The sequence below is a fragment of the Artibeus jamaicensis genome, unplaced genomic scaffold (genome assembly GCF_021234435.1).
Source record: "Artibeus jamaicensis isolate MK-2021 breed Jamaican fruit bat unplaced genomic scaffold, CSHL_Jam_final contig_311, whole genome shotgun sequence".
Classification (NCBI taxonomy): Eukaryota; Metazoa; Chordata; class Mammalia; order Chiroptera; family Phyllostomidae; genus Artibeus; species Artibeus jamaicensis.
In genome coordinates, this window is record NW_026521717.1 from 8,242,698 (window position 1) to 8,266,618 (window position 23,921).

General features: G+C 37.7%; 1 protein-coding gene and 1 pseudogene across 1 annotated transcript in view; one reads left to right on the plus strand and one right to left on the minus strand.

Moving 5' to 3' along the window:
- HECW1 (HECT, C2 and WW domain containing E3 ubiquitin protein ligase 1) overlaps positions 1-23,921 on the minus strand; it is a 675,231-nt gene that overhangs the window by 380,373 nt on the left and 270,937 nt on the right. The gene's annotated exons all lie outside the window — the stretch shown is intronic.
- Positions 13,857-14,742, plus strand: LOC119057936 (deleted in azoospermia-like; annotated as a pseudogene).

Consider the following 23,921-nt stretch of genomic DNA (forward strand, 5'->3'; position numbering starts at 1 on the left):
TTTTTGTTCTATTTATTTAAGATATCCCAGTGGAATTTTGATGGGGATTGAGTTAAATTAGTAAACCTTTTTAGGATAATATGGCCCCTTTAATGCTGATTCTTTCAATCCATGAATATAAAATATCTTTCCATTTTTTGCATCTTCTCAATTTCTCTAAATAATGTTTGTACTTTTTAGTATAGACATTTTACATTCCTTAAGTTTATTCCTAGTTATTTTGCTGGTTTTGTCATAATTGCAAAATTTTAATTGATTTAAAACTTTTTATTTTATTGTTGTTCAAGCAGAGTTTTCTGCCATTTACCCCCACCCCAGACCATTCACCCAGACCTCCCCTCCTACCTCCCATTTCCACTCCCCCTTGTTTTTGTCCATGTGTCCTTTATACTTGTTGCTGTTTTTCTGAAATTTTGTTATTATATAAGAATGAAATGGATTTTTGTACATTGATTTTGTATACTACCACTTTATTTTTTTAAACAATTTTTGCCAGCTTCTTTAGGGTTTTATGTCACCTGCAAGAAGGGTCAGTTTTACTTCTTTATTCCCAGTATGAATACCTTTTACTTCTTCATCTCACTTGGTTGCTCTGGCTAGGACTTCCAGTATTATGTTGAATAACAGTAGTGAGAGTGGGCATCCTTATATCGTTCTTAATGTAAGGGAAAAAACTTGCAGTTTTTCAGTTTTGAGTATATTAGCCGACAGTTCGACATTTGGCCTTTATTATGTACTCTGTTCTGTTTCATCAAATAACTTGTCTATATCTGCATTAATATACTTGCATCATATGTTTTGTACCTAATAAATTTAGTCACACTTCATTGTTATTTTTTCCAAAATAAAATATTTTGCTTTACCAAACACATACCTATTTTTCCAGGTTAATCTTATTAATTAAATAACACTTCCCTACAAAATTTGAAGTTTTTTCCTTGGAATGGCATGCATTGGATTTATAGATTAATTTTGGGAGAATTGATACCTTTATAATACTTCTCACTCAAGAACATGTGTGTCCTTAATTTTTTAGCTCTTCTTTCATGTCCAAAAGTATAAATGTATAGTAAACATTTATACTTTTTAAAATAAATGCTTATAGGGTTAAAGTAAATTTGAATTTTATTAAAATATACATTTCATAGAGTAAAAATATTAGGAAACTGTTGTAAGTAGGAATTTAATTAAATGTGTACTGGGCTAGAAGTAAAAATACCTATATTTAATTCCAGAAAACTCAATATAAAATTTTGTAACTTGAAGAAATACATTTAACTATTTCAGGTCTCAATCTTTCTTCTTTTAAACAATTGAAAACCAGTTTTTTAAAAACATTATTAAAATGGAAATGAGAAATCCAGAATCCTTTGAATTTCTTGGGAGGAGAATACACAGAAGTGATGGAAAGCCCAAAATAGGAAAATATAAAAAGATTTTTATTAAAGTGGGGGTTATCAAATTTCTACCTAGAATTCAAGAAATGATATATGACATATATTAAATATTTATATGATATAGGCAGTACATAGAGCATATATATAGGCACTACATACACATATAGGTTTCATATATATCATACACATCTGTTTCTTTTTAAAAAATATTTATTTAGTTATTTTTCAAGTGGAGTTTTCTGTTTATTTCTCCCATCCCATCCAACCACTCCCACATGCACCGCACCTCCCACCCATTTCTACCCCCCTTATTTCTTGTCCCTGTGTCCTTTATACTTGTTCCTCTAAATCCCTCCCATTTTTCCCCCTTAAATTTTCTTCCCTCTCCCCTCTGGTCACTGTCCCCCATCTCTATTTCAGTGTATTTCTTTTTATTTTGCTTGCTTGTCTGTTTTGTTGCTTAGCTTCCTGTTAAAGGTGAGATCATATGGTATTTGTCTTTCAACATCTGGCTTATTTCACTCAGCATAGTGCTTTCCAGTTCCATCCACATTGTTGCAAAGGGTAGTAGCAACTTCTTGCATAGAACTCCATTGTGTATATGTACCATAATTTTTTCATCCATTCATTTACTGACATGCACCTAGGTTGCTTCCAGCTCTTGGCTATTGTAAATTGTGCTGCTATGAACATTGTGGTGCACAGGTTCTTTGACATTGATGTCTTAGGGTTCTTAGGATATAATCCTAGCAGTGGAATTGCTGGATCAAAAGGCAGGTCAATTTTTATTTTTCTGAGAGTATTCCGTACTGTTTTCCATAATGGTTGTACCAGTCTGCAATCCCACCAACAGTAAACTAAGGTCCCCTTTTCCCCACAACCTCTCCACCATTTGTCGTTCGTTGCTTTGTTTATGATAGCCATTCTGACCTGTGTAAAGTGGTATCTCTTTGTGGTTTTAATTTGCATCTCTCTGATAGCTAGCCATATTGAGCATTTCTCGGTGTGTCTCTGAATCTTCTCTATGTCCTCCTTGGAGAAGTGTCTGTTCAAGTCCTTTTCCCATTTTTTAATTGGGTTGGTTGTCTTCTTAGAGTGAAGTGGTGTAAGTTCTTTGTATATTTTGGAGATTAAACCTTTGTCTGAGGTATCATTGGCAAATATGTTTTCCCATACATTTGCTTGTCTTGCTAATTTAATACTGTTTTCTTTAGCCACGCAGAAACTTTTTATTTTGATGAGATCCCATTTGTTTATTCTTTCCTTTATATTCTTTGCTCTAGGGGACATATCAGTAAAAATGTTGCTGTGTGAAATTTTCCTCTCCTCTAGGACTTTATGGAAAATATTCTCCTCTAGGACTTTAATGGTTTCTAGGCTTATATTTAAGTCTTTTATCCACCTTGAATTTATTTTGGTGCGATATAAGTTGGTGTTCAAGTTTCATTTTATTTTATTTTATTTATTTTTTATTTATTTATCTATTTTATTAATTTTATTTAGTTATTTTTCTTTCTTTTTTTATGGTACAATAAATTTTATGTAAACAAATAATTACAAAACACAAGAACAGATACAAGGTATTTCAGGCACTACGCATGTACACTGTGCATCCTTAATTTTCCCTAAAAAATTTGGGCAAAAAGTATGCATTATACGCAGCAAAATATGTATGTTCTTTGGCTAATTTCTTCCAGTCGCCCAGCCCCCGCCCCTCTGAGATCTGTCAGTGTGTCCCATGGATCCATGCCTCTGAGTTTATTTTCTTTTATTTTTTTTAAAAAATTTTATTTAGTTATTTTTCAAGTACAGTTTTTGGTCTATTTTTCCCATCCCAGCCTCCCTCGCCCCTTGCTCCCCACCTCCCGCCCATTTCCACCCCCCTTAGTTCTTGTCGCTGTGTCGTTCCTATTTGTCCCTCCAAATCCCTCCCCCTTTTTCCCCTTAAATTCCCTTCCTTCTCCCCTCTGATCATTGTCCCCTTATTCTCTATTTCAATGTTTTTGTTTTTTTTTCTGCTTGCTTGTTTGTTTTGTTGTTTAGCTTCCTGTTAAAGGTGAGATCAATGGTATTTGTCTTTCACCACCTGGCCTATTTCACTCAGCATAATGCTTTCCAGTTCCATCCATGTTGTTGCAAAGGGTAGGAGCTCCTTCTTTCTCTCTGCAGCATAGAATTCCATTGTGTATATGTACCACAATTTTTTGATCCATTCATTTACTGATGGGCACCTAGGTTGCTTCTAACTCTTGACTATTGTAAATTGTGCTGCTATGAACATTGTGGTGCATAGGTTATTTGATACTGATGTTTTAGGATTCTTAGGATATAATCCTAGCAGTGGAATTGCTGGGTCAAAAGGCAAGTCGATTTTTATTTTTCTCAGAAAATTCCATACTGTTTTCCATAATGGTTGTACCAGTCTGCAATCCCACCAACAGTGAACTAAGGACCCCTTTTCCCCACAACCTCTCCAACATTTATTGTTTGTTGCTTTGTTTATGACAGCCATCCTGACTGGTGTAAAGTGGTATCTCATTGTGGTTTTAATTTGCATCTCTCTGATAGCTAATGATATTGAGCATCTCTTCATGTGTCTCTGGATGTTCTGTATGTCCTCCTTGGAGAAGTGTCTGGTCAAGTCCTTTGCCCATTTTTTAATTGGGTTGGTTGCTTCTTAGAGTGGAGTCGTGTAAGTTCTTTGTATATTTTGGAGATTAAACCTTTGTCTGAGGTATCATTGGCACATATGTTTTCCCATACAGTTGGTTGTCCTTTTAATTTAATACTGTTTTCTTTAGCCAGGCAGAAGCTTTTTATTTTGATGGGATCCCATTTGTTTATTCTTTCCTTTATATTCCTTGCTCTAGGGGACATATCAGTAAAAAAGTTGCTGCGTGAAATATCTGAGATTTTCTTGCCGATGTTCTCCTCTAGGACTTTAATGGTATCATGGCTTACATTTAAGTCTTTTATCCACCTTGAATTTATTTTGGTATATGGTGTAAGTTGGTGCTCAAGTTTCATTGTTTTGCACGTAGCTGTCCAGTTGTCCCAGCACCATTTGTTGAAGAGGCTATCTTTACTCCATTTTATGTAACTGCCCCCTTTGTCAAATATTAATTGACTGTAGAGAGTTGGGTTGATTTCTGGGCTCTCTGTTCTCTTCCATTGGTCTATGTGCCTATTTTTATGCCAGTACCAGGCTGTTTTGATTACAGTGGCCTTGTAATACAGTTTGATATCAGGTATTGTGATCCCTCCTACTTTGTTCTTCTTTCTCAAAAGAGCAGCTGCTATTCGGGCTCATTTATGGTTCCATATAAATTTTTGAAGTGTTTGTTCTATGTCTGTGAAATATGCCATTGGTACTTTAATAGGTATTGCATTGAATCTGTATATTGCTTTGGGTAGTATGGACATGTTGATGATGTTAATTCTTCCAATCCATGAACAAGGTATATGTTTCTATTTGTTTGTGTTTTCCTTGATTTCTTTCTTCAGGGCTGTGTAGTTTTCTGCATACAGTTTTTTTTACCTCCTTAGTTAGGTTTATTCCCAGATATTTTATTTTTCTTTTTGCTATATGGAATGGGATTTTTTCCTTCATTTCTGCTTCTGCTGATTAATTGTTGGTATACAAAAATGCCTTTGATTTCTGGATATTGACTTTGTAACCAGCTGTTTTGCCAAATTCATTCATTAGTTTGAGCAGTTTTTGGGTAGAGTCTATAGGATTTTCCATGTACACTATCATGTCATCTGCAAACAGTGACAGTTTTCCTTTCTCCTTTCCTATTTGGATGCCTTTTATTTCCTTTTCTTGCCTGATTGCTGTGGCTAAAACTTACAATACTCTATTGAATAGAAGTGTTGAAAGTGGACATCCTTGTCTTGTTCCTGATCTTAGTGGAAAAGCTTTTAGTTTTTTCCCATTGAGTATGATATTGTCTGTAGGTCTCTCATATATGGCCTTTATTATTTTGAGAAATGCTCCTTGTATTCCCACTTTGCTGAATGTTTTTATCATAAATGGGTGTTGTACCTTATCAAGAGATTTTTCCGCATCTATTGATATGATCTTGTGATTTTTGTCTGTGCTTTTCTTAATGGGATGTGTTACATTTACTGATTTGCGAATATTGAACCATCCTTGCATACCTAGGATGAATCCCACTTGGTCTTGGTGTTTGATCTTTTGGATATATTGTTGGATGTGATTTGCCAATATTTTGATGAGGATTTTAGCATCTATGTTCATCAGCGATATTGGCCTGAAGTTTTCTTTCTTTGTTGTGTCTCTATCTGGTTTTAGAATTAAGATGATGCTGGCTTCATAAAAAGAATTTTTTAGTATTCCATTCTTCAGTATTTTTTGGAATAGTCTGTGGAGAATAGGGGTTAGCTCTTCCTTAAATGCTTTGTAGAATTCTCTTGTGAAACCGTCTGGTCCAGGGCTTTTGTGTTATGGGAGTTTTTGATTACTGCTTCAATTTCTTTTGCTGTTATTGGTGTGTTTAGATTTTCTGCTTCTTTATCAGTGAGTTTTGGAAGATTGTATTTTTCTAGAAATGTGTCCATTTCCCCTAGGTTTTCAACTTTCTTGGCATACAGTTCTTCATAGTAATTTCTTACAATCCCTTCTATTTCTGTGGTATCAGTTGTAATCTGTCCTCTTTCATTTCTGATTGTGTTTATTTGTGTCCTCTCGCTTCTTTTCTTGATGAGCCTACTTAAAGGCTTGTCTATTTTGTTTATCTTTTCAAAGAACCAACTCCTGGATTCATTGTTTCTTAGAATTGTGCTTTTAGTCTCTATGTCATTTAATTCTGCTCTGATCTTGTTTATTTCCTTGCTTCTGCTTCCTCTGGGGTATCTTTGTTGTTGTTCCTCGAGTTCTTGCAGGCGTAGGTTTAGGATGTTTGTTTGAAATATTTCTCTCTTCTTTAGGTAGGCCTGTATTGCTATAAACTTCCCTCTCAGGACTGCCTTCGCTCTGTCTCGTAAGTTTTGGGTTGTTGTGAGATCATTTTTATTTGTTTCCAGAAACTTTTTGATTTCTTCCAAAATTTTATTTTTGACCCATTCCCTGTTTAATAGCATACCATTCAGTGCATGTTTTTAGGTGCTTTGAGTTTTTTCCTTTGGAGTTGGTTTTCAATTTCAGTCCCTTGTGGTCAGAGAAGATGCTTGGTATGATTTCAATTTTCTTGAATTCTTTGAGGCTTTTTTGTGCACTGTCATGTTGTCTATCTTTGAAAATGTTCCAGATGCATTCGAAAAGAATGTGTATTTAGCTTCTTTGGGATGAAGGGCTCTATATATATCAGTTAAGTCCATTTCCTATAGGGTGTTGTTTAATGCCACAATAGCTTTGTTGATATTTTGTTTGGAAGATCTGTCCATTTTTGACAATGGAGTGTTTAATTCCCCTACTATGATTGTGTTGCTGTCGATATATTTCTTGAAGTCCCCTAAGATTTTCTTGATATATTTGGGTGCCCTATGTTTGTTGCATATATATTTATGATGTTAATGTTTTCCTGATGGATTCTTCCCTTGAGTATTATGAGGTGACCTACTGGGTCACTCTTTATGGCCCCCCTTTTTTTTTGAAGTCTATTTTGTCTGATATGAGAATTGCTACCCTAGCTTTTTTTCTTGCCCGTTTGCTTGGAAAATTTGTTTCCAACCTTTCACTTTTAGTCTGTGATGGTCTTTTGTCCTGAGGTGGGTCTCTTGTAGGCAGCATATGTGTGGGTCATGCTTTCTTATCCATTCAGCTATTTTGTGTCTTTTGATTGGAGCATTTAATCCATTTATGTTTAAGGTTATTATTGATAGGTACTTATTCATTGCCGTTTTTGTACCTGTGTTCCTCTCTGTCTCTCTCTTTTCCTTCCTTTCCTTAAAGCACTCATTTTAGTGTTTCTTGTAGGACTGGTTTGGTGGAGGCATATTCTTTTAGACTTCTTTTGTCTTGGAAGCTCTTTATTTGGCCTTCTATCTTGATTGAGAGCCTTGCTGGGTAAAGTAGCCTTGGTTGTAGGCCTCTGGTTCTCATTACTTGGAATATTTCTTGCCATTCTCTTCTTGCTTGGAGTGTTTTCATTGAGAAGTCAGTACTAACCTCATTGGGGTTCCCTTGTATGTTACTTCTTTTTTCTCCCTCTCTGACTTTAAGATTCTCTCTTTGTCTTGGAATTTTACCATTTTGATGATGATGTGTCTTGAAGTGGACCTCCTTGGGTTCCTCTTGATTGGGACTCTCTGTAATTCCTGGATTTCTGTGACCTTTTCTCTCAACAAATTAGGGAAATTTTCTCTCATTACTCTTTCAAATATATTTTCTATCCCTTGTTCTTCTTCTTCTCCTTCTGGTATTCCTATTATTCGGATATTATTACATTTCATATTGTCTTGCATTTCTCTTAATCCCTCTTCATTCTTTCTGAGCCTCTTTTCATTTTCTTGCTCTTTCTGTGAGATGCTTTCTACTTTTTCCTCCAACTCGCTAATCCGATCCTCCACCTCATCTATCCTACTTTTGAAACTTTCTACTGTGTTCTTCAGTTCGTAAATTGTATTCTTCATTTCCTCTTGTCCCTTACTGATAGTTTATATTTCCTTTTTCATGTTAATGTAGTTTGCAGAGAAATCATTGTAGTTCCCCTGTATTTTCTGATAGCTCATTGTGAGCTCTTTGAACTTCGTAATAACCAGTGCTTTAAATTCGCTATCTGATAGTTGATTAGCCTCTATTTGATCTAACATTCTTTCTGAAATTTCTGCTTTTTCTTTCATTTGGGGATTGTTTCTTTGTCTTCCCATTGTCTGAGACTCTTCTTGGTAGTCTCAGCTTCTAAAATTTATCTGTTCTGACTCCTTGGGTTTATGGCGTGAACTTCTGTAGCATGATACCTGTGAATTTCAGTGGTGCAGACTCCTTCAGGTATCTTGATGTTCTCTGTCTGCACATACTCCCGTGCTGGTCCTCTCGCTTGTCCCCGAGTTGGTCACCTAGCATTGCTGAGTTTCCTGGCTCCAGTAGCCAACTCCTCCAGTGCCCAGGTCCCTTGCTACGGCATGGGCACAGGGGCTGCAAGTGTCTTGGCTCCCTTAGCTGACTCCAGGCGCCCAGGCCCATCGGTATGGCAGCAGCACAGGGGCCACATGTGTCCCGGCTCCCATAGCTGACTCTGCCGCTGTCAGGTGTTTCAGTGTCTGTCACAATCTCTGGTCTTTTTATTTCATAAATGCTTGGTAACTGATGGTTTATTGCACTGTTTCTTTATAAATCTGCTGGGATTTTCACCCACTGGTACAGGAACTAGAGTCCACTCTGTCCCACTCCCTCACCATCTTCTCAGCATCCCCTTGAATGCTGTCAACTAAAAAATTATTCAAATGTAAGTCTATAAGAATATATGGAGTTTTTTAATTTTCTAAAAGCAAATAATATATTAATAGGACAATACTTTATTTCCTCTCATTTTTGCTTATGTTACCTTTTTGTTCTGCTGATAATCACAATATATATTTATAATAACATTTTAAGTGGAGAAGAAAAAACACATTTTTACTTATCTTTTTTTATTGAACTTTTGGGGTGGCATTCGTTCTTAAAACCAACTCTTGAAACCCTGCATTGAGGACCCATTGCCCCAAGCAAAGGCTCTTTCTGTCTCTATTTTCCTCACCTTTGTCCATCTCCAATTAACTCAGCATTCCTCCTTCCCTCTGTCACCAGTGTTGTTTGTTTCTATGTGTTGATTTTTTAAATTTTTATTTTAATTATTGTTCAATTAGATTTTTCTGTCTTTTACACCCATCCCAGCCCACCCACCCATCCTTCCCCACTTCCCTCTCATTTCCACATACCCTGGTTTTTGTCCATGTGTCCTTTATATTTGTTCCTGTAAACCCTACCACTTTCTCCCTGGAATTCCCTCCTTTCTGGTCAACTGTCATTGAGAACAGGCTGACAGTGATTTTTTAAATTAATTCCTTCACCTTCCTTCATCCATTACCTTAATTTCCTTCTCTCTGACAGCTGTAAGTATATGTCATGTATCTATGCCTCTGTTTGCATTTTATCACAAAAAACCCATAATTTTAAGATTATTTAATTGCAAAGATTACCAGTCTTTTTCCTTATTACCTTGCAGTATTTTTCTTTGCATAGTTGAGACCATAGTATGTATACAATCTACATATAGATATTTTTGCTTTAGCACCTGATAGTCTAATTTGAAGATTAAAAATAATCTTCTGCTCAGGAAAGTTTCTCCTATTATGGTTTCCATTTAATGACTCTGAACTCTTAATAAAAATTCCAGTCATTGAAGTGATGTTGCTGCATGTGTCATCCTCATTTTTTCCATCATCCTTGGAATTTTGTTCATCATATGCGCATTCTTGAATAGATAAAGTCAGTCTACAGGTTCATTGATTGTAATAATGTAGTAGTATTTCTGTTCCTGATTACTTTGTAAAACTACTTTTAATTTTATGACTGTACTTTTTAGAACTATTATTATTATTATTGTTTAATTACAGTTGTCTCTATTTTCCTCACACCACTCTCACCTGTCAACTTACCCCCACCTCCCACCCTCAATCATATCCATCTTGTCTCTGTTTATGGGACTTTCTACAGGTTCCTTGATCACCCTTCCCTTCCTTTCCTCCATGATTCCCCACTCTCTTTCCCTTTGGTTACTGTCAGGTATAATTTATGTTATTGTTTCTGGTTATATTTTGCTTTTTTGTTTGTTTTGTTGATGAGATTCCACTTAAAGGTGAGATCATATGGTATTTGTCTTTCATTTCCTGGCTTATTTCACTCAGAATAATGCTCTCCAGTTCCATCCATGGTGTCACAAAAGGTAGATGTTCCTTCTTTCTGCTGCGTAGTATTCCATTATATAAATTTACCATAGCACCAATTATTGTTGGGTATTTAGGATGCTTACAACACTTTGCTACTGTAAATTGTGCTGCTATGAACATTGGGGTGCATAGGTTCTTTTGAATTGGTGTTTTAAGATTCTTAGGGTATAATCCCAGAAGTGGAATTGCTGGGTCAAAGGGCATTTCCATTTTTAGTTTTCTGAGGAAATTCCACATTGTTTTCCACAGTGGCTGCACCTGATTTTATTCCCACCAACAGTGCACTAGGGTTCCCTTTTCTCCACACCATAACCAGCACATGGTATGTGTTGGTTTGTTTATGATAATCATTCTGACTGGTGTGAAGTGATATCTCATTGTAGTTTTAATTTGCAACTCTGTGAGGGCTAATGATACTGAGCCTCCTTTCATATGTCTCTGGGTCCTTTGTATCTCCTCATTTGATAAGTGTCTGTTCAGGTCCTCTGCCCATTTTTAATTGGATTGTTTGTCTTCCTGGAGAGGAGTTGTGTGAGTTCCTTATATTTTTTTGGAGAACAAGTACTTGTTCAAGATATAACTGGCATATATATTTTCCTATACATTGGTTCCCTTTTCATTTTGCTGATCTTCTGTTTAAACAAGCTGAAGCTTTTTGTGTTGATGAGGTCCCATTTTTTAATTCTTTCCTTCATGTCCCTGGCTGTAGTCGATATATCAGTGGAAATATAGCTGTGTGGAATATCTGAGATTTTCCTGCATATGTTCTTCTCTAGGACTTTTGTAGTGTCATGACTTATGTTTACATTTTCTATTCATCTGGAGTTTATTTTTGAGCCTGGTTTAATTTGATGGTTAAGTGTTTTGTTGTTGTTTTGCATATAGCTATCCACATCTCCCAACACCATTGTTCAAGACGGTATTTTTACTCCAATTTTGTGCTTCTGCCCCCTTTGTTGAATATTAATTGACCATAGAGACTTGGGTTTATTCAGTCTGCACTCTCTCTTCTGTTCCATTAACCTATGTGTCTGTTCTTATGCCAGTACCTGACTGTTTTGATTACTGTGACCTTGTAATATTGCTTGATATCAGGTATTGTGATTCTTCCTACTTCTTTTTTCAAAATTGCTGCAGCTATTCAGGGTCATTTATGGTTCTGTATAAATTTTTGAAATGTTGGCTCTACCTTTGCGACATATGTCATTGGCATTTTAATAGATATTGCACTTAATCTACAAATTGCTTTTGGTACTATGGTATTTTGATAATGTCAATTCTTCCAGTCCATTAATAGGGTATATACTTCTATTTATTTATGTCTTTCTTAATTTCTTTCTTCAGTGCTGTGTAGTTTTGTGAGTACAGGCCTTTCTCCTCCATAGTTAGGTTTATTCATAAGTACATTATTATTGTTGCTACAGCAAAAGGGATATTTTTCCTAATTTCTGTTTCTGATATTTCATTGTTGGTGTACAAAAGTGCCTTCAATTTCTGAATATTGACTTTATATCCCACTGTTATGCCAAATTTACTTATTGGGTCAAGTAGTTTTTCTGTGGATCATATAGGGTTTTCTATGTACACAACCATGTAATTTGCAAAGAATGACAGTTTTACTCCATCCTTTCCAATTTCATGCTTTTTATTTCTTTTACTTGTCCATTCTCCGTGCCTAAAAATTCCAATATTGTGTTGAATAGAATTGGTGAAAATGGATATCCTTGTCTTGTTCCAAATCTTAGTAGAGAAGCTTTTTGCTTTTGCCCATTGATTATGATGTTGGCTATAGTTTTCCCTTACATGGTCTTTATTATGTTGAGGTATGTTCCCTCTACCCCCACTTAGCTGAGTATTTTTATCATGTATGGGTGGTGTAGCTTATCAAATGCTCTTTCTGCATATATTTCTATGATCTTGTGATTTCTGTATTTCATTTGTATTTTTGTGATGTATTATGTTTATTGATTTGTGAATATCATACCATCCTTGCATCCCTGGCCTGAATCCCATTTGATCATTGTGTATGATGTTTTTAATGTATTACAGGATGCAGTTTGCCAATATTTTGTTGAGGATTTTAGTGTCTGTGTTCATCAGCAATATTGGCCTGTAATTTTCTTTCTTTCTTTTATCTTTATCTGGTTTTGGGGTTATGAAAATGCTGGTTTCATAAAAAGAGTTTGGGAGTCTTTACTCTTCTTGGATTTTAAATAGTCTGTGAAGTATAAGGGTTAGATCTTCCTTAAAGTTTTTATAAAATTCTCCTGTGAAACCATCTGGTCTAGGGCTTTTGTGTGCTGAGAGGTTTTTTTTTTAATCTTTTCTTTGATTTTGCCAACTGTTATCAATCTGTTCAGGGTTTATGATTCTTTTTCATTCAGTTTTGTAAGATTATATTTTTTCTAGAGATATGTCCATATAACTCAGGTTTTCACATTTCTTGGCATATAGTTGTTCCTATTTATTTTTACTAAGCTTTGTATTTCTTTGGTATCAGTTAATCTCTCCTCTTTCATTTCTGATTGTATTTATTTGGGTTCTCTCTCTTTTCCCTTTTTTTTTTTTTATGAGTCTGGTGAAAGCCCTGTCAATTTTATCTTTTGAAAGAACCAGCTCCTGTATTTATTTGTCCTTGGATTTTTCTTTTAGTCTCTATGTGTTTTAATTCTGATCTGATCTTGGTTATTTCTTTCCTTCTACTCACTGTGGGCTTTGTTGTTCTTATAGTGCTTGTAGATGTAGGCTTCAGTTGTTTATTTCACATGTTTCTATATTTTATTTAGGGCTGCATTGGTATCAACTTCTTTCTCAGGACTGCCTTCACTATATTCATAAGTTTTGGATTGTTGTGTGTTCATTTTAATTTGTTCCCAGAATCTTTTTGATTTCTTCCTTGATCTCATTATTAACCTATTGTTTAATAGCATACTATTAAATCAGCACAAATTTAAGTATTTTTAACTTTTTTTCTTGAGGTTAGTTTCTAGTTTTAGGCCCTTGTGGTCTGGTAAAATGCTTTATATGTTTTCAATTTTCTTGTGTTGTGTGTGCCATCATGTGGTCTATCTTTGAAAATGTTACGTGTGCATTTGGAAAGAATACATATTTTGCTTCTTTGGGATGGAGGGTCTGTATGTATAAGTTAAGTCAATTTGATTTAGGGCATTGTTCAATGTTGCATTATCTTCACTGATATTTTGTTTGGAAGATCTATCTATTTTTGACAGTGGGGTATTGAAATCCCCTAGTATAAATCTCTTGCTGTCTATATCTTCCTTAAAATACTCGAAGGTCTTCCTTATATATTTTCATGTGTCTATGTTGGGTGCATATATGTTTATAATGTTTATGTCTTGAGTCTGCCTGTGCCTCTCAGCTTCCTGGGGCAGTGCTTAGGCCTCCTGAGTCTCGCTGCTGCCTTTTGACTTTTCTTCTTTTCTCTGGTTGCCCAGTTGAGGCTGGGCAACGGATACAAGCAGACCAACTAGCACCCCAAAAGTGGTGCCAGAAGAGCAGCCTCTGCCCCTCAAGTCCCATCTGAGGGAACTGCTAGCTGCTGCCATCATGTCTGCTGCAAATTCTGAGACTCCGAAGCCAACCATCTCTAGAGAGGCCAGCACCCAATCTTCCTCATCTATGACCAGCCAAGGCTATGTTTTACCTGATAGCAAAATCATGCCAAATACCATTTTTGTTGGTGGAATTGATGTTAGGATGGATGAAATAGAAATCAGAAGTTTCTTTGCTAGATATGGTTCAGTGAAAGAAGGGAAGATAATCATGGATCGAACTGGTGTGTCCAAAGGCTACAGCTTTGTTTCATTTTATAATGATGTGGATGTGCAGAAGATAGTAGAATCACAGATAAATTTCCATGGTAAAATGCTGAAACTGGGCTCTGCAATCAGGAAACAAAATTTATGTACTTATCATGTGCAGCAACCCCCTTTGGTTTTTAATCCTCCTCCTCCACCACAGTGTCAGAGTGTCTGGAGTAATCCAAATGCTGAAACTTACATGTAGCCTCCAACCATGATGAATCCTATTACTCAGTATGTTCAGGCATATCCTCCTTATCCAAGTTCACCAGTTCAGGACATCATTGGATATCAGCTGCCTGTGTACAATTATCAGATGCCACCACAATGGCCCACTGGGGAACAAAGGAGTTACATTATACCTCTGGTTTATACAGCTGTTAACTACCACTGTAGTGAAGTTGATTCAGGAGCTGAAGTGTTGACTGGTGAATGCTCAGTTCATGAAGCTACTCCATCAACTGGAAATGGCCCACAAAATAAATCTGTGGACCGAAGCATACAAACAGTGATGTCTTGTCTGTTTAATCCAGAGAACAGACTGAGAAACTGTTGTTACTCAAGATGACTTCTTCAAGGCTAAAAGAGTGCATCATCTTAGAAGAAGTTGAGCAGTGCTTAAATCTGTTTGATCCTCTCTTCTAACTCTCTAGTCTCATGGGACGTTGCTGGTTTTGAATGTTATGAAGATACCAAAAGTTTTTCACTATTATAGAAATTTAATTGAGTATTGATAAATCACATTCAGCTGTACAAGCTGTATTAGATTGCCTAGTTTTACTTGACATTGAAACTGTTTTTCATTAGATATTTATTTAGAAACTGCTTCTGTGTTGACTATATAGTTGAAAGTAAAAAAGAATTGAGACTGAAAGGAACACCTTTAAGATTCATCTGTAAGGATTTTTTAAAATCGAAATTGAAATTTTAACAGTTTAAAAGCAAATGCTGATTTTCAAAAAATTGTTTTAGAAAACCTACTATTTAAAAAGGTTAGAGTTTGATAGAATATAAGCATTTTATTTCTCTAGCAAGTACCGGTGAATAGTACAGTATTAACAATATTGTGCTTTACATTTATGATTTGTCTAGAAATTTACCATAAAAGCATAGTTTTTTAAACTGCATTTTTAAAAATCAGTGGCACTCAATATATAGTTAGTTTTATTGAAGTCTTCCTCATCTAAACCCAGTAAAACCAATTCTAAAACAGTCCAATCAGTGGGTCTTATGTTTATGAGTTGGAAATACTTTATCTTTTTTCTAGAATCCACAAATAGATATTCTACTTGAATGAGATGGTAATTAGATAACTAAAATTCTAGACCTAATTTTTTTAAAGCATCCAAGACAAATGAAACTTTACTAGGTACATAAGCTTCTTGGTGAGTTACCATTCTCTCTTTTTTATTCTCTTGAAATGTTCAACATACCTTAAACTGTGCAAAATACTGGGAATAAAGAATGCTGAAGCTTTTTATTTAATATCACTTACAGGTTAATCAGCGTATCTGAAAGGAATTCTTTTTATAAAAACATAATATTAGTTATTTGTTAAAAAAGCAAATAGATTTTTATTTTTGTTTATTAGCTTATTATATTTTTTAAAGTAAAATACATCCAAGAGAGTCAAAGTAATTTTGGCATTTCTAAATCATAAAAGTTTTTTAGTAAGCCTATCCCAAGAATATAATAGAGTCAGTTAATCCAATTATAGATGAACCAGTTTCCTTACTACACATTGTATATCATGAAAAACAACTAGAGCACCAGAGCCCCTTTTACTGTACCCACAGTTTTGCTTTTCCAGTTTGTAACACCCATTTTCCCAGGAGGTTTGCTTTGATGTCTTTATAAGCAGCAGTATGAGCAGTTTGAATGCTAAGCCTTGGAAAGTTAATAATGGGATAACACCTTTCAAAAGGAAACATGTGTCTCAGCATCATTTGACCTGCCATGAACATGAGTTTAAAATGGCTTCCTGGCCTTTCTTTCATTGGCCCCTACACTAAAACGTAGGAAGACTCTTTTATCCCTCACCTAATACAGTTATCATTGGCCATATCACCAGTGCCCATCTTTGTCATATAATAATTCCTAGTAATTTTTATTCTAAATCTGAAGAGAGGAGTCTTAAGGATACCCAATAGGGCTTTCCTATGCCTCATTGAAAGTAACCTGAAACTTGTCCTTTTTAAAATTCTCTGTACTGTTTTTTATGCATGCTATAACATTCTTACATGTATCATTCTGTGATTAAATCTCCAGGTTACTGGAAATGATACCTAATTTCTACAGAGCCACTTAAATGACTTTAAGTAAGGGAATAAACTTGTTGTGTGCTGTTTTGCTGGACTGAAGTATTTTTAAAAGGGTAAGGTATAAAGAAGAGACAAAGTCCTGAACCTTTCAAAATGAAAAATTACTTTTGAACTTAGAAGTATGTTCCTATTACATATTGCTGTTACTGTTTTGCATAAATTAATAAATAGAAATAAAAAACTTTCTCCAGAACAAAAAAATAATGTTTATGTCTTATTGGTTAATTTTTCCCTTAAGTATTATGAAGTGTCATTCTGGGTCTCTTTTTATAGCATTTGTCTTGAAGTCTATTTTGTCTGATCTAAGTATTGCTATTGTAGCCCCTTTCTCCTGTCAATTTCTTATGGCTTTACTCTCAGACTGTTTAGGTATTTTGTTCTAAGGTAGGTCTCTTATAGGCAGCATATGTGTGGGTCATGTTTTCTCATCCATTGAGCTATCCAATGTCTTTTGATTGGAGTATTTAATCCATTTACACTTAAGGCTATTACTGATGGGTGTTTGTTCCTTTTTCCCCAATTTTTCCTGTGTTCCTTTATCTCTCACCCTTTTTCTTCCTCTTCTTATGGCAGTTCCTTTAGTATGTCTTGCAGTACTGTTGTGGTAGAGGTGTATTCTTTCAGACTTCTTTTGTCTGGGAAATTATATTTCACCTTCCATTTTAATTGAGAATGTTGCTGGATAAAGAGTGTTATTTGCAGGCCTTTGCTGTTAATTACTTGGAATATTTCTTGCCATTCCCTTTTGGCTTGTATTGTTTCTGTTAAGAAATCAGCTGATAGCTGGTAATAAAAACAACTCCCAACACACAAAAGCCCTGGACCAGATGGTTTCACAGAAGAATTCTACAAAGCTTCTAAGGAAGAGCTAATCCCTATTCTTCACAGACTATTCCAAAAATATCAAAAATTATGGAAAACTCCCAAATTCTTTTTATGAAGCCAGCATCATCTTATTCCAAAAACCAGATAAAGACACAATGAAGAAAGAAAACTTCAGGCCAATATTCCTGATGAACATAGATGCTAAAATCCTCAACAAAATATTGGCAAATCGCATCCAACAATATATCAAAAGGATCATACACCATGACCAAGTGGGATTCATCCCAAGAATGCAAGGATGGGTAAATATTCACAAATCAGTAAGTGTAATACATCACATAAACAAAAGCAAAGACAAACATCACATAATCACATCAATAGACACAGAAAAAGCTTTTGATAAGGTACAACACCCATTTATGATAAAAACACTCAGCAAAGTGGGAATACAGGGAGCATTCCTCAATATAATAAAGGCCATATATGAGATACCTACAACCAACATCATACTCAATGGGGAAAAACTAAAATCTTTTCCATAAAGATCAGGAACAAGACAAGGATGCCCACTTTCACCACTTCTATTCAATATAGTATTGGAAGTTTTAGCCACAGTAATCAGGGAAGAAAAGGAAATAAAAGGCATCCATATTGGAAAGGAGGAAACAAAATTGCCAATGTTTGCAGATGACATGATAGTGTACATGGAAAATCCTATAGACTCTACCCCAAAACTGCTTGAACTAATTAATGAATTTGGCAATACAGTGGGTTACAAAGTCAATATCCAGATATCAAAGGTATTTTTGTATACTAACAATGAATCAGCAGAAGCAGAAATTAAGGAGAAAAATCTCATTCGATATAGCAAAAACAAAAATAAAATATCTAGGAATAAACCTAACCAAGGAGGTAGAAGACCTGTATGCAGAAAACTACACAGCCCTGAAGAAAGAAATCAAGGAAGACACAAACAAATTAAAACACATGCTGTGTTCATGGATAGGTACAATTAACATCAACAAAATGTCCATATTACCCAAAGCAATTTACAGATTTAATGCAATACCTATTAAAGTACCAATGGCATATTTCACAGACATAGACCTCGAATAGCAGCTGCAATTTTGAGAAAGAACAGAGGAGGAAGGATCACAATACCTGATGTCAAATTGTATTACAAGGCCACTGTAATCAAAACAGCCTGGTACTGGCATAAAAACAGGCACATAGACCAATGGAACAGAACAGAGAGCCCAGAAATCAACCCAACTCTCTACAGTCAATTAATATTCAACAAAGGGGACAGTAAAGTGAAATGGAGTAAAGATAGCCTCTTCAACAAATGGTGTTGGGAGAACTGGACAGCTATGTGCAAAAAAAATGAAACTTGAGCACTAACTTACACCATGCACCAAAATAAATTCAAGGTGGATAAAAGACTTAAATATAAGCTGTGAAACCAGTAAAGTCCGAGAGGAGAACATTGGTAGGAAAATCTGATATTCCACGCAGCAACATTCTTACTGATATGTCCCCTAGAGCAAGGAATATAAAGGAAAGAATAAACAAATGGGATCTCATCAAAATAAAAAGCTTCTGCATGGCTAAAGAAAACTGTATTAAAATAAAAAGACAACCAACTGTATGGGAAAGCATATTTGCCAATGATACCTCAGACAAAGATTTAATCTTCAAAATATACAAAGAACGTATAAGACTCCACTCTAGAAAGACACCCAACCCAATTAAAAAATGGGAAAAGGACTTGAACAGACACTTCTCCAAGGAGGACATACAGGGTATCCAGAGTCACATGAAAAGATGCTCAATATCGCTAGCTATCAGAGAAATGCAAATTAAAACCACAATGAGATATCACTTTACACCACTCAGAATGGCTATCATAAACATAGTAACAAACAATTGTTGGAAAGGTTGTGGGGAAAAGGGTCCCTAGTTCACTGTTGGTGGGATTGCAGACTGATACAACCATTATGGGAAACATTATGGAATTTTCTCAGAAAAATAAAAATCGACCTACCATTTGACCCAGCAATTCCACTGCTTGCATTGTATCCTAAGAACCCTAAAACACCAATCCAAAAGAACCTATGCAACCCAATGTTCATAGCAGCACAATTTACAATAGCCAAGAGCTGAAAGCAACCTAGGTGCCCAGCAGTAAATGAATGGATCAAAAAAATTATGGTACATATATACAATGGAATTCTATGCAGCAGAAAAGAAGAAGGAGCTGCTACCCGTTGCAACAGCCTGGATGGAATTGGAAAGCATTATGCTGAGTGAAATAAGCCAGGTGTTGAAAGACAAATACCATATGATCTCACCTTTAACAGGAAGCTAAACAATAAAACAAACAATCATGCAAAATAAAAACAACAACACTGAAATAGAGAACAGGGGGACCACGACCAGAGGGGAGAGAGGAGGGAATTTCAAGGGAAAAATGGGAAGCATTTACAGGAACTAGTATAAAGGACACATGGAAAACAACTAAGGGGGGTGGAAATGGGAGGAAGGTGGGGAGCTCAACAACAAAACAAACAAGCAAGCAGAATAAAAACGAAGACACTGAAATAGAGAACAGGAGAACAGTGACCAGAGGGGAGAGGGGAGAGAATTTAAGGGGAAAAATGGGGAGGGATTTGGAGGAACAAGTATGAAAGAAACAGGGAGAAGAACTAAGGGGGGTGGAAATGGGAGGGAGGTGGGGAGCACGGGGCGTGGTGGACTGAGATGAGAGAAATAGACAGAAAACTGTACTTGAAAAATAACTAAATAAAATTAAAAAAAAAAAGAAATCAGCTGCTAGCCTTATGGGAGCTCCCTTGTATGTTAATCTCAATTTTCCTCTTGCTGCTTTTAAGATTTTCTGTTTGTAAAATTTGGTATTTTAATTATGATGTTCCTTAGAGTAGTCCTTTTTGGTGACATCTTGATTGGGACCCACCACTTCTTAAATTTGGTTGATTTTCCACTCTCCAGGTTAAGGAAGTTTTATGTCATTTTTTTTTAAACAGGTTTTTTTTTTTTTTTAATTCCGTGTTTCTTTTCTTCTCCTTCTGTTCTTCCTATGACTCAAATGTTCTTGCATTTCATGTTGTCCTCCAGTTTCCTGAAGCCATCTTCATATTTTTTTAGTCTTTTTTGTGCAGCTGCTCTACTTCGGTATTTCTCTCTACCTCATCTTCCAGTTCATTAATTTGGTCCTCTGCTTCATCCACCCTCCTTGTAAGTCCTTTTACTAAATTTCTATTACACATAATATATTAATTTTTTGTCATTCTTTTTTAAAATATATTTTATTAATTATGCCATTACAGTTGTTCTATTCCCCCCTTCATTCCCCTCCACCCTGCACACCCCATCCCCCACCAGTCTCCCCCTTTAGTTTATGACCACGTGTCTCAAGTTCTTTAGATTCTATATTTCCCATACTATTCTTGCCCTCCCCCTACCTATTTTCTACCCACCATCTATGCTATCTTTTTCTGTACCTTCTACCCCCTTCCCTTCTCCTGTTCCCCTGTTGCTAACCCTCCATGTGATCTTCATTTCTATGGTTCGCCCCTGATCTACCTGTCCTCTTTGCTTTTGTTTTTGGTGTGGTTATTAATAACTGTGAGTTTGTTGTCCTTTCACTGTTCATCTTTTTTATCTTCTTTTTCTTAGGTAAGTCCCTTTAACATTTCATATAATAAGGGCTTGGTGATGATGAACTCCTTGAATTTGATCTTATCTGAGAAGCACTTTACCTGTCCTTCCATTCTAAATGAAAACTTAGCTGGATAGAGAAATCTTGGTTTTAGGTCTTTGGTTTTCATGACTTGTAATACCTCTTTCCAGCCCTTTCTTACCTGTAAGGTCTCTTTTGAGAAATCTGCTGACAGTCTGATGGGAAGTCCTTTGTAGGTGACTGTCCCCTTATCTCTTGCTGCTTCTAGGATTCTCTTCTTCATTTTAATCTTGGCTAATGTAATGATGATGTGCCTTGGTGTGTTCCTTCTTGGGTCCAACTTCTTTGGTACTCTCTGGACTTCCTGGATTTCCTGGAAGTCTATTTCCTTTGCCAGATTGGGGAAATTCTCCCTTATTATTTGTTCGAATAAGTTTTCCACTGGTGGCTGTTCCTTTTCCCCTGCTGGTACCCCTATAATTCAGATGTTGGAACGTTTAAAGATGTACTGAAGGTTCCTAAGCCTCTCCTCATTTTTTGAATTCTTGTTTCTTCATCCTTTTCTATTTGGTCATTTTTTTCCCTCTTTCTGGTCCACTCCTTTGATTTGAGTCTCAGTTTCCTTTTCATTACTATTGGTTTCCTGTGTATTTCCATTCATTTCAATTAGTTTAGCCTTCATATGTTCCTCTAATTTGTGACTAAAATCAACCAGTTCTGTGAGCATCCTGATCACCAGTGTTTTGAAGTGTGCATCTGAAAGTTTGGCTATTTCTTCATTGCTTAGATTTATTGGCTCTGGGGCTCTGAGTTGTTCTTGAGCCATGTTTTAGTATGTTCATGCCTGTTACTTATGAGGAGGGGAGCCTTAGTTGTTCACCAGGGCGGGGCCACCTAGGTCGCTGGGTTGTGATGCTGTATGTGGGGGCAGGGTCAGAGAGGGGCAATGGCGGTTCCCTCTGCCGCTTCCTGCCGCTGGGGCCTGCACGGTCTGCCTCACTGATAGCTCCTTCTGGTTTACCTGAAGATGAATGTGTGACTGTGATCAGCCCTCAGTGGGTCCAGCTGCTTCTGCACACCTGGAATACGCCCATGGCTGCTGGCGCACCTGGGTCATGCACTCAGGTTATTCCAGTGGATCTTTCCTGACCGACCCCGCTCTACTGCTGGCACTGCCCCTCTTCCTGGTTTGGCTGAAAGGTTCGTTGTTGTCAGACTTCTGTGTAGTTCAATTTTCTGTGGTTTGGCTCCATTTTTTGTTGCTAAAACTGGTTTTTTTAAACTTGGTTGTGGGAGAAGGGGCAGTGCTTCCACCTATGCCTCCATCTTGGTGGAAGTCCTCATCATTCTTTTTTATATTTTCTATTTCCTTTTAAATACTATTGTAGGAGACCGGAGAAGATGGCGTCGGAGTAAGAGGGAGCGGATTCTAGCTCCCGCACTCGTGGGTGAAAATCCTGGCAGATCTATAGAAAAGCAGCGCACTAATCCATCAGTTATCCAGCATTTGTGAAATTGAAAGAACAGAGACTCTGTTGGACGCTGAAACACCAGAAAGCGGCAGGTCAGTGGGGCTTTGGGGACCAGAGTAAAGACAAAGCAGCGGCGGGGGCTGGCGCCCCAGGCCAGGTGGCCCGGGTGCTGCATCTACAGCCGGGGTCCAGAACCATCGGTCTGAGACCAACACCAGAGAGGTCTACCATAGGAGCTTGGGCACCCAGCGGCTCCAGTGGCCACCAGCGTGGGCCAGCAGCTCCCCTGCTTCCTGTATAAGCAAAACTGGACAACACCAGGCAGAGACCCGTCTGCTTGCCGGCTTGCATTTTTGGGGAGGGGTACAAAGACACAGGGCCCGGTTCAACTGCAGACTCTGTGATTGCAAGCCTGGGAGGAATCCAGAGACGCATTAGCCTCACGGGTTTGGTTGGGGACTGAGCAGGAATGAGAGACAGGATGTCTGTCCGGAAAGTTTTGTTTTGTTTTGTTTTATTGAAAGTGGACTGAGGTGTTCTCCTGCCAAGGCAGATTGGCTTGTTTCCTATCCGGCCTTACAGCGAGCCAGGGGGAAAGTGGAGGCATTTGGGGACTAGCCACATGAATGGGAAGCGCCCTGCCGGTTACTCCGGGTCCCAGAAGGTCTGTTGGAAGCAGAGGCCTCTGAGCCACCACCAGGGGACTGGGAAGCCCGCTGCCGGTTACGCCAGTCCCAGAAGGACGAGCTCACGGGTGCAGAGAGTTCAGAGAGGCGCCGCAGGACAAAGACGCTCCCTGACGGTTTCCTGCTCGCACGCATAGCCGGACTTTGGCGCGCACTGGCGCAGGGATCTTTGAGCCGGGGCTACTGGTCCTAGAAGCGCCAGAAGGTTTCCCCCGTGAGCGGGGGCGCAGAGAACTCTAGGCTGACGCCACTAGGATCGGGATGTGCTGGGGTCGGCGCGGACCGGGAAGCGCTGGTTGCGCAGTCCCGGACAGCCCGGGAGTGTGCCCGGCAAGTGCGCAGGCACCCACACCCCAATCCGGTAGCCTGGCTGGTGCTCCCAGCAAGTGTGCAGGCGCCCACACCCCAAGCTGGTAGCCCGGCTGGTGCGCGCACTTGCGCCGGCATCCCAGCACACAGGGAGATCCTGCTACAACGAGAAAAACCAGTCTGGACAGTTTGAAACCAACAAGGGAAAGGTTTCTCTGTTGTTGTTGTTATTGTTTATTTGGGGTTTTTTTTTTTTTGCCAGAGGTTGGCCAGGGGACCCAGACAAACACAGGAGCAGAAGGGATACACACCACGCAGCGTGCCATGACGAGCACACAGAGTATTTAGGTCTGCGCCCAGTCCTCAGATCGGCTCCCGGCTTCCAGTCTACCCCCCCTCAGACTATCTGGAAGCCCGGGACGCTGAGGGGTCCTGGGAAAAGAGCTGAGACCCTCAACCCCCTCCCTTTCTGGCCAAGCAAGGTGGGGGGCCAGGAGA